The sequence below is a fragment of the Hoplias malabaricus genome, chromosome 3 (genome assembly GCF_029633855.1).
Source record: "Hoplias malabaricus isolate fHopMal1 chromosome 3, fHopMal1.hap1, whole genome shotgun sequence".
NCBI classification, from domain to species: Eukaryota; Metazoa; Chordata; class Actinopteri; order Characiformes; family Erythrinidae; genus Hoplias; species Hoplias malabaricus.
In genome coordinates, this window is record NC_089802.1 from 11,683,531 (window position 1) to 11,695,021 (window position 11,491).

The window sequence follows — 11,491 nt, forward strand, 5'->3', positions numbered from 1 at the left end:
GCAAATAACTATAGTATAACATTTCATTTGCACTTTGCCTTGACACCAATTACTCTATCAGTATCTATCTATCTTTACACTTACATAGCGCCTTTCTAGACACCCAAGGACGCTTTACAATCCACACTGCTCAGAACACTCAATCCACACACACTGGCGAGAAGCGGCAGCCAAACGTGCACAGTGTACGACAGCACAGGAACGACAGTCCACTTGGAGGACTGCATCAGGATTTCACCCAGGACAGAGTGCCAATCCATACCTGGGCCTACACACATAAGCATACACACAGCAGGACAGTTATTAAAGAAGCCAATTCACCTACCCTCCATGTTTTTGGACTGTGGGAGGAAACCCACACAGACACGGGGAGAACATGGAAACTCCACCCAGATGGGACTTGAACCCAAGATCCCAGCGCCGAGAGGCAAACGTGCTAACCACTGACCCACCATGCCCTCGCAGTATGATGTTGATAAGACTTAATAAAAAAAAAACCCTAGTGTTTAAAAGGGGTCCATTAATGCAATTTTTGTTGTCATTTTTACAGAATTCCTAATATTACATCTGCATTTTAAATGCTCTCTTGGTCATGTTTTTGTCGCTCTGTGAGTCAGAACACCTTGTTCTTATGTGTTGATGTGTTCTCTGGCGTGGACCAGAAATACAGAAAGAATCAATTACCAACTCTATGTAATCAAGATACAGGCTATGTAAGCAAAATTGGTAGATACCTGCTTATCCATCTTTTTTACTAAAATGAAAGGCACTATTAATGCATGTGTCCTCACTTTATTGCAGTAACAGCCTCTACCACTGAGAAGGTGTTACACCAGATGCTGGAACATTTCTGTCACTAGTGCATTAATGAAGTTAGATGCTGGTGATGGATGATTAGTTTTGGATCACAACTTCCTCTCCAGCACATCCCAATATCAGTGGGCTCCATCCTCTGCCTTCCATCACTCAGAGAACATTGTTCTATTGCTTCACAGTCTAATGTTAAGGGCCTTTTTACCCCTCTAGCCACACTTGTCATTGAGCGTGGTGACCTTAGGCTTGAGAACATCTGGGTCCACAACTGGGTGCACCTTGCATGAACAGAATTCACTAATTATAAGGAATGTCTACAAATGTTTGGATGAAATATATGCATTAAATGTTTATCATTTTACCTGTAGGTGTGTGTGTGGCCTTCAATGTCACTTCCTTTGCTTCCCTCTACTCTCTCCTGTGAGCTTGGTGGTCCAGATGGCAGACTCACTGTGCTCCACTGAGTCTTCTGCAGACTGCCCAGAGGGACAGCAACCATCTGCCCAGTACACTCTCTCTCTCTCTCTCTCTCTCTCTCTCTCTCTCTCTCTCTCTCTCTCACACACACACACACACACTCACACTCAACCTCTGACCTGAAACACTCTACAAACAGTAGGAACCATTGGTCTACAACATCTCACTAGAGAGTGTTTTCCCTATTCTGAGATTCATAGCTTCAAAGAGGGTTCATAGTAGTGAGGGTCAGCTTCCGTTGGAGCTTTAGATCGGACCAATGTGTATTCAGATTATAATATTCCAATAAACAAAAGTGCTGAACATAATTTAGAAGATACTCACTGCCGTTAAAAGGTTTACCCATACTTTACCCATTTAAATGTATAAGAATAAATGGTTCTTTATGCAACCAAATGGAGTTCTTCTATGGCATTGCTCAGAGAACCTTCTGTAGAACCTGGATTATTTCAGAGTGTAGAGATATATTCACTGATCGTCAAAGTTCTGTTTTAGAAGTTGTTTGCATTTTCTGCGGAGTAAATTTAAACAAAAGTATAATCTGATGCCTGCGACACACCCCAAAAAGTTGGGACAGAGCCAAAATAATAGTGAAAATGTATATGTATTTATAAATATGTTTATTTGTACTTCAGTTTTTCATGGATTTAACCTGATTATTCCAACAGATATATCAATGTAGAACACTGAGCCGGCACCAACCTGAATGTTCAGCTTGTGAATTGATGTTGAAAATGCTAATAACAGCTGTGTGTTCATGTCCAAATCTTAACATGCGTGTTTCTCATCCATAAATATCTGACTTGGCGGGCAAGTGTGAATCCGTTCTAAAAGAAAGTGCTGTTCTCACTTCCACTTCCCTTTTATTTGCAAATTTACATTTACTGTACAGCTCGACAGGACAGAACAGGATAGGACAGGGTAGGATAAGATATTTCCAGTGCAACAGAGGTCTAGCATCTGAGAGGACTGAGCAGGACAGGGATGTGTAACATCTTTTCCACTTAGAGCCTCCAGGGTCCTTGGCTCTGGGGAAGCTCTGGATAGCAGCATGATAACAGTGGTATCTGGAGGATTAGCTCTGCCTCAGTGGTAACCTACATTTACCTCATCCTAACCCCTCCTGCTCTTACAAATAAGGCTAATGACACACTGTAGGCCGCTAGGAGCCTCCAACACTTACTGTCTATATTTCCTCTACATTCAAACACATCTTGGACCCACCATTCAATTAACAACATATCACATTGTCTCAGGATCTTTTTCAACATATCGTTCATTTACAGTTTTATTTATTTGGCAAAATAGAGGGAGAGAATTTTTTTTTTTTACATTTTTATTAAACCCAGCAACATTTTTATATTAGGGTATGGCCTTGGTCAACTTCTTTCTCTTATAGAATGGTAATCACATAGACACCAACCCTCCAGTCCAACTGAACCGTTCCCGGGTCCTCCTCGCTTATAGACGGTACGGAGTACACTCAATAGTTACCATCTTCACCAAGTTACAGAAAAACACTGACAAATTCAGTATCAATCCGATTCAAGCTAATGAGAAATATTCTGTTCAAGCTTCAAGCACAGACATTTTATACTTTTCAAAATGCCTCTGTGTTTTCTGTGTGTGTGTGTGTGTGTGTGTGTGTGTGTGTGTATCACTGTTTGGACAGTTCTTGGGGTGCCCTTTTTATTTCCTGTGTAATCAAGCTAACATTAGCTCCATTTCCATTGACTTGCTGCACAAATAGTAACAAATGAAATAAAACTGTAAGAATAAAACTAATCCCAGGGGTGGCATGGTTGCACTGCAGGCACTGGGTTCTGGGTTTGATCCTCACCTTGGGTGATTGTCTGTGCTGTGTTTGGTGTGTTCATGTTCGTGTGAGTTTCCTCCAGGTGGTCTGTTTTTTTCCCCACAATCCTGTTGAGAGATGCCTGAGTGAAGGTGTTCGGTTTTGTGTGTGTGTTTGTAACACCCTGCAATGGACTGCTGTCTTACACTTAGTGATTTTGTGTAGAACCTTGACCCACTGCTAAACAGGATGAAGTTATTGCAAAAGATGGATCAATAAATGAAAAAAGAGCAACAGTTTTTGCAGAATTTGTTTAGAAATCACTGCACTGCCGCTCTGTTTGAGAGTGTGTCTCTTGTACAAGGCGTGTGATGATAACGTTTCACAGTAAAATTTTTGTGTAAACCTTTTTGATTTTCTAAAGAGAAAATATATTTTCTGTGTTAATCAGACCACATTTTTGTTCACTCTCTTGAAGTACTCCAGATAATAACGGAGCATACACTGATGAAATTTTATTTGGGATTATAATCTAATCTCTAAACCTTTATAATGGGAACCATGTGCTGTGGACGTACACAGAATGGGTCCTGCGTTTATTCCCCTGACACGGATCTCCAGTCAGTTCATCCACTAGAATGTCTTCTACTGCTCTTCATCAATATGCATAAAGATGGATTACAGTAACACAGTGGCAATTAATATTCATTCACTCTCCACTCCACTGCTCCTCTGCCTGTTTTCCCTTTCACCCCAATCTCTAAAGACTAATGAGGGCTCACAGTTAGCAATTAACAAAGCCATTCCATCATTATCACCTTCACGTACATCCCCACCCCCCATCTCCTGAGACCCCTCCCCCACTGCGGCCTGCTCCCGTCGGACCCCCGCTTTGACTGCCCTCCCTCGGGAAAGACCTGGATCCCACCACTGTGGTCACAATCTATTATACTCATCTATCTCTCTCTCTCTCTCTCTGCCCCCTCCCACTAATGTTTTGATGAGTCACGTTTTTTCAGACTTGGCATCCTCCCGCTCTCCTGTCACAGCTCTGGAGAGATGCTCTTCCTTTGCGCTGAGTTTAGAGAGAGAACAGGGAAGGTGACAAATCTACACGATGGAGAGGAAATAAATGGAGAGTGGTAAAAGGTGTAGGTGGGGGGTCGGGTGTGGGGCACAGTAATAAATGAAGGCTATAAGGAATATATTTGAGAAGAGTGCTCCTGTAGCTGCCTCAGGACTCTATCCTGTCATAAGAGAGGGGAGGTATAAAATGTGTAAGTCCACCATGCTTCAGTTCAACCGCAAATGTTTAAAACAATATTTAATGCATCATGAATGTCTTCACTGCGACCCTGAAATGGAGAAGTGGAAAAGAAAATGAATGAATGAATGAATGTCTTCAGTATCACTATGATGCAGATATTTAGTCATGATTCTGAAAAATACAGTACCATGCAAATCATGTATTTTATTTCCAGTCAAAAAAGCTGTTTAATAGAAGTTTTTCACTTTTTATTAGAGTTTTTTGAGAATCTAAATAAGAGGAAAATCAATAGTAAAAGCTGAATTTTCCAGAACTGTAGCAAAAATGAGACCTATGAGACACCTATGCAACCCCTTTTAGACCCAAAACGCTCAAGTCATGGTTGTAGGGAGGACAAGGAGGCAAATGAACACACAAAGGAAACAAATAGCAAACAAAACGATGAAAATAAACACAAGCAACACTCAACTGAACAGAACAAAAACAAGAAAACGACTGGTAACTGGTATAGACTTATATACAACACAAAGCACAGATCAGCGCACAAGACCAGACAAGGGAGCACTGAAACCAAGGGGGTATTTATACACACAAGACTACAGACAAGGAACACCTGAGAATGATAAAGAGGGGGCAGGTTTACAAAGAAAGCACAGGTGGGAACACTAATGAGAGAGAAGAGCTAAGGCAGAGACAAGGGAGCAGACTGAAACAGAGCTATGTGCTCCATAGCACATGGCAGACAAGGAAAACAAGGGAAAAGGCAGAAAGCTTAACAGCTCACCATTAGATAAACAGCACTGTAGGTTTCATGTTCTCAGAGCAAAAGTCTAGCCCCGGAATGCAGACCTCAGTGACACTGAACTGACTGGAATAAAGTTGCAACCAGTGTTGAAGGTTCTGAAAATGTAGAAAAAAGATTCTGGAAGAGATTAAGACTCCTGAACTGAAGCTGCAATAAAGGGAAAGCATGGGCACACACTGAATGCTGAAAAGTCTGACATATGTATTTGCTGAGGCTGTTTTGTAATGTTCTGCTTCAGTAATCTTGTTTTCTCACTGTGGGTCTTTGATGGATGAGAAAGTGTCATTCCACCCAAAGCAAGGCCAGTTATGCTCTTATGGACTAACAGCCTTAAATGACCGAGACATCACCGTGGAATGATCAAGTGATCCTAAAAGGACCAGGCCACAGCTTAGACTTCTGTATAAAAATCTGGATTTTATTATTAAATCTACATTTTTAACAGTAAAAACACATTTAGTAAATTATTATAAAATTCTAGTATCCAGCATCAATATACAGCTGAACAACCATGTTCAGGTCAGAGCTTCTGAATGTATCATGGCCTGTTTACACCCTAAAAGAGTGCATTGTAAAGTGTACTGTGAATATGTGAATAAGAATGCAGGTGCTTTGAGGTCACAGTGAGGAATATGAGCTGATTTTTAAGACCTGAAGCAAACTTGAAATGATGCAGGATGTTTGCACCAGTAAAGCGTCCCCCGACTGGAAAATTTACACACAGTAAAACAGGGCAACACAAATCCATCTTCTTATGACTCACAGAAACAAACCAGTCCTTTTTGTTTGCAGCCCAAAAATAAAAGATCCAAAGGTTAAATACGCACAGCAATGACTAGAAGAAATACATTTTGCACGTCCTTGCTCATTTGACCTGGTTCAAAACAGCACAGAAAGCATTTGGCAAGGCACCTCCCCCAGTGCTACTGCAAAAAGGACTTGATCTAAACATGTCCACATTAATATCCATCAGGGACAATTTTTTTTTATGTTTGAAGTTTTTGTGAAAGCTCTCCTTTCCATAAGGATTAGCACTGAGGAGTGAGGACACTTAATTTATACACATACGCAAGAAGTACCATGTACTACACTAGTACCAGGCACATAATTTATATGTAAATATATGCACCTTATGCTTTGATTATAAACTACTCTCCCTGTATGCAGAGTTAGTATTATTCACTGTGCTGCCCAAATTTCTATATAAATGACTTGCTCTAATTATATATATATACACAGTGCCTTGCGAAAGTATTCGGCCCCCTTGAACTTTTCAGCCTTTTGCCACATTTCAGGCTTCAAACATAAAGATATAAAATTGTATTTTTTGTGAAGAATCAACAATAACGTGTCAAACTTTTTTAACAAATAAAAAACTGAAAAGTGGGGCGTGCAATATTATTTGGCCCCTTTACTTTCAGTGCAGTAAACTCACTCCAGAAGTTCAGTGAGGATCTCTGAATGATCCAATGTTGTCCCAAATGACTGATGATGATAAATAGAATCAACCTGTGTGTAATCAAGCCTCTGTATAAATGCACCTGCTGTGTGATAGTCTCAGGGATCTGTTCAAAGAGCAGAGAGCATCATGAAGACCAAGGAACACACCAGGCAGGTCTGAGATACTGTTGTGGAGAAGTTTAAAGCTGGATTTTGATACAAAAAGATTTTCCAAGCTTTAAACATCTCAAGGAGTACTGTGCAAGCAATCATCTTGAAAAGGAAGGAGTCTCAGACCACTGCAAATCTACCAAGACCCGGCCGTCCAGAGAAGACTGATCAGAGATGCAGCCAAGAGGCCCATGATCACTCTGGATGAACTGCAGAGATCTACAGCTGAGGTGAGAGAGTCTGTTCATAGGACAACAATCAGTCGTATACTGCACAAATCTGGCTTTTATGGAAGAGTGGCAAGAAGAAAGCCATTTATCAAAGATATCTATAAAAAGTCTTGTTTAAAGTTTGCCACAAGCCACCTGTGGGACACACCAAACATGTGGAAGAAGGTGCTCTGTTCAGATGAAACCAAAATCGAACTGTTTGGCCACAATGCAAAGCGATATGTTTGGTGTAAAAGCAACACAGCTCATCACCCTGAACACACCATCCCCACTGTCAAACATGGTGGTGGCAGCATCATGGTTTGGGCCTGATTTTCATCAGCAGGGACAGGGAAGACGGTCAAAATTGATGGGAAGATGGATGGGGCCAAATATAGGAACATTCTGGAAGAAAACCTGTTGGAGTCTGCAAGAAACCTGAGACTGGGACTGAGATTTATCTTCCAACAAGACAATGATCCAAAACATGAAGCCAAATCTACAATGGAATGGTTCACAAATACGTATCCAGGTGTTGGAATGGCCAAGTCAAAGTCCAGACCTGAATCCAATCGAGAATCTGTGGAAAGAGCTGACGACTGCTGTTCACAAACGCTCTCCATCCAACCTCACTGAGCTTGGGCTGTTTTGCAAGGAAGAATGGGCAAGAATTTCAGTCTCTCGATGTGCAAAACTGAGAGATATAACCCAAGCGACTTGCAGCTTTAATTGCAGCAAAAGGTGGCGCTACAAAGTATTAACGCAAGGGGACCGAATAATATTGCACACCCCACTTTTCAGTTTTTTATTTGTTAAAGTTTGACACATCCAATAAATTTCATTCCACTTCACGATTGTGTCCCACTTGTTGATTCTTCACGAAAAAATTAAATTTTATCTTTATGTTTGAAGCCTGAAATGTGGCAAAAGGTTGAAAAGTTCAAGGGGGCCAAATACTTTCGCAAGGCACTGTATATATATATATATATATATATATTTTTTTTTATGTCTTCTAATAGTGAGCTTGATACATAATTGAAATGTTAATTAAACTGTAGAATATCACTAGCACGATAGTTCAGCATGTCATGTCATTGTCACACTCCATGGTCCTGGGGTTGTGGTTTCATACTCCGCCTTGGGTCACTGTCCCAAGGAGTTTGGTGTGTTCTCCCAGTGTCTGTGGGGGTTTCCTACGGGTGACCTGGTTTACTCCCACCGTCCAAAAACATATGGTGGTAGGTTGATTTTGTACAATTGTGTGTGTGTGTGTGAGAAACAGAGAGTGTTTGTGTGTGATGCCCTGTGATGGACAAGGTAGGCTCTGGACCCTCAACAAGATGAAGCAGTTACAGAAAATGAATGAATATCGTTGTGTGTATTGTTTTCCTTCATATTAACAGTGTAATCTGAAAAACAAATCTATAATATTACCATTTCTAACAAAGTATCCATTCTTTAGAGTAGTTAGTGTAGCGTAGCTGCTGACCTGTGACTTACTTAGCAATGCATCATACTGTAAGCTCCAGCTCTCTGTGGAAAGGTGAGTTGTTGAAAAACAAAAGCCTAAAGGAAAACACTGAAAGGAAATGGAGGTGTAATCTTCAAGTCTAATGTCCTAGAAGTTAGCATACTGTCGTTTGTGTGTGTGTGGGTGTATGGGGGGAAAAGAGTTCTCAGGGTATGACCTATTGTACTGAGCTAATGTGCAATGTAATGTTCTCCAGCTCTCTTGGACAGAATGCAGCGGTGAGTCCATCACCGCAGGCAAAAGAAACGGCAACATACTGTGCCTGCCAAAGACATACGTCCATCTCAAGAGCCATGTTGAGTTTTATTGCAGGTAAATGTGCGTGTGTGTTGTGTGTGTGTGCGATTGCGTGTGAGAGAGAGAGAGACCTATATTCCTCTGACAGGAACGAGTCAATTTTTCTGTACAGTACACCTTTAAAATGCTTATGCACCAGCACTGATCAATGACTCAAAGGTTTCTTGCTCCACATTTTCAGTTTCTTCAATTGCTCTCATGGCAATGGCAAATGAAAACATGAAACTATGTGGGAGAACAAGAGAACAGATGTGTTTGAGGCAGGGCTGGGTTCAATAATTTAGCTCTGAAGGACTAGAGGAGAAAAATTCTCATGACTGTTCTCAAGGCTAACAAGGTATATTTCTCTCTCTCTCTCTCTCTCTATGGATATTTATATGGATTTGGCGATTTTACAGAAGTCATGCAATGGCTTGTAATATTTCCATTACTCATATCTTTTCTATAAAAGATCAGGGTTAATTAGGCATAATGTTTAAAAGCTAAGTTCCACATTGTGTGCACTACCTGCAACAGCTGAGTGTTTGCTGTTGTAATCATGAGCAGTGAGAGCCTGAAGCACTGAAAACCTGACAGCCTGTCAAAGTAGCTAATCATGCTAATATGAAACTGATGGATATAATAGAATAGAGTTATAGAGACCAACCTTTAATGCAACTGATCCCACTTAATTTGCATTCAGTTGCAGCTCTGAAAGCTTATTTTCACTAGGAGTTTAATTTGAAGCAACTCGTTCTGAGCTTTTTTCAGACTGCACCAACTGTAATTTTGCTTTAATCAAACATAATTGTTTGTGTCTTGTCCAAACGTAGGAATACTGACAGACTTTTTAGTGGATATTTACTATGGTGTACTGTCTACTGAGGTTACATTCATTTTCTGTAACCGCTTATCCAGTTCAGGGTCACGGTGGGTCCAGAGCCTACCTGGAATCATTGGGAGCAAGGCGGGAATACACCCTGGAGGGGGCGCCAGTCCTTCACAGGGCAACACACACACTCACACATATGGACACTTTTTGAGTCGCCAATCCACCAACGTGGAGGAAACCCACACAGGCACGGGGAGAACACACCAACTCCTCACAGACCTGGAGCCGACTCCCAGCCTCTCAGTCACCCGGAGCAGGAATCGAACCCACAACCTCCAGGCCCCAGGCTGTGTGACTGCGACACTACCTGCCACCGTGCCGCACCCTGAGGTTACAGAGTACTTTATTTTTCCAGAAGTACAAATTAATAGTTTGAGAGAAGAAATAAAATTTTTATACACATAGGGCCATTAGTTTTTTTTGAGCAATTATTGGAATATTTACCAGGTAAAACCTAGGGGTGCACAGACCTGCAGCTTCAGATCTAATCCCCAGCAGGTTTCATTTCCATCCCTGGCTTAACAAAATGGCTGTAATATCAAGAACTTGTTTTGGAAAAATGCATTTATACTGGAATGAATTCTGCAGTGCAATAAATACTCAACTTGGCATCCTCCATTTAACCAATAGCTTATTAAACCAAGGCTAGATATGGAGTTATCTACAGTATAACATATCATAACTGTCATAACAAAGCCCTGTATTTCCAGAACTTCAGTGGTGCAACTGTTACCCAGTTGTCAGGATGTGGCTGACTCAGATATCAACAGTGTCAAATCACTCTATGTTTGGGAGTCCAAGAGTCCAAGCCCTGCTCGCTCCCTCTTTTAGTTCAGTAAGGTTTTCTCAGGCTGGGAAGGATGACTGTCTTTTTTTGTTGTTGTTGTTCAGTGCAGGGCTTACTAGGACTTGTATTAAGTACTGGTCACTTAGTGTGGTTTTCCAAGAATGTTCAGCTGTGCAAGCATTGCATGAGTAACTACAGAGAACTTCTGGTGAGCGGAATTGCCACTCATGAATATATGTTGGGTTTGTTTGACATTAGAGGGTGTTAATTGGTGTCTACAGGACCGTATGCAGACATGTGGTTTGTAAATAATTTCTTTTTTTAAACTTGATTTCTCAAATCAAAATAGTACAGAACATCTGCTGATTATACATCTGACTTTCTAAAAACTAACTATAAACATTGAGCAGGAACACAGATTTTATGGTAATTTAACTCTCATTAACTAGCGCATAATTCTACAAGGTGGGGTATTGTAAAGGCAAGCACAGGCTACCGCTACCTTTCAGGTTATGGGAAGCCAACTTTGCCTGAGGCAAAATATTTGCACAGCTCAACACACTCGAGGGTGTTACTTGACACACAAGGAGGGTGTTACATGTCAATGTTGCCCATACAATAGTAGATAAGAGATGCCTACATCATGTTGAATAATGAGGGAAACATCCAGTCAAAAAGAGTAAGGATGGCTATGTTCTAGGTTACAGACTGTCGTGGAAGAACGCAGAATCAATCTCCTGCGTACAGCAGGAATCAGACTGAATCCAGCTGAAAAAGCATAGTCCGTATCCGTAATTTAATTCATTTAATACGTTTAATGTAGCTCTGATTCGCAAACACATGCACATATACATAGGAAAATCCATCCCATTAAATGGTCAGAAATCAAGTGAAGAGAGAGAGAGAGAGAGAGTGAGAGAAATATGGGGGGATGGGTGGGGGGGCAGAATAGACATGAATTACAGGGTTTAGCATGATCATATTTCAGAGCCAGCATACACACACACAGCAACTGCAGTGTAATTACG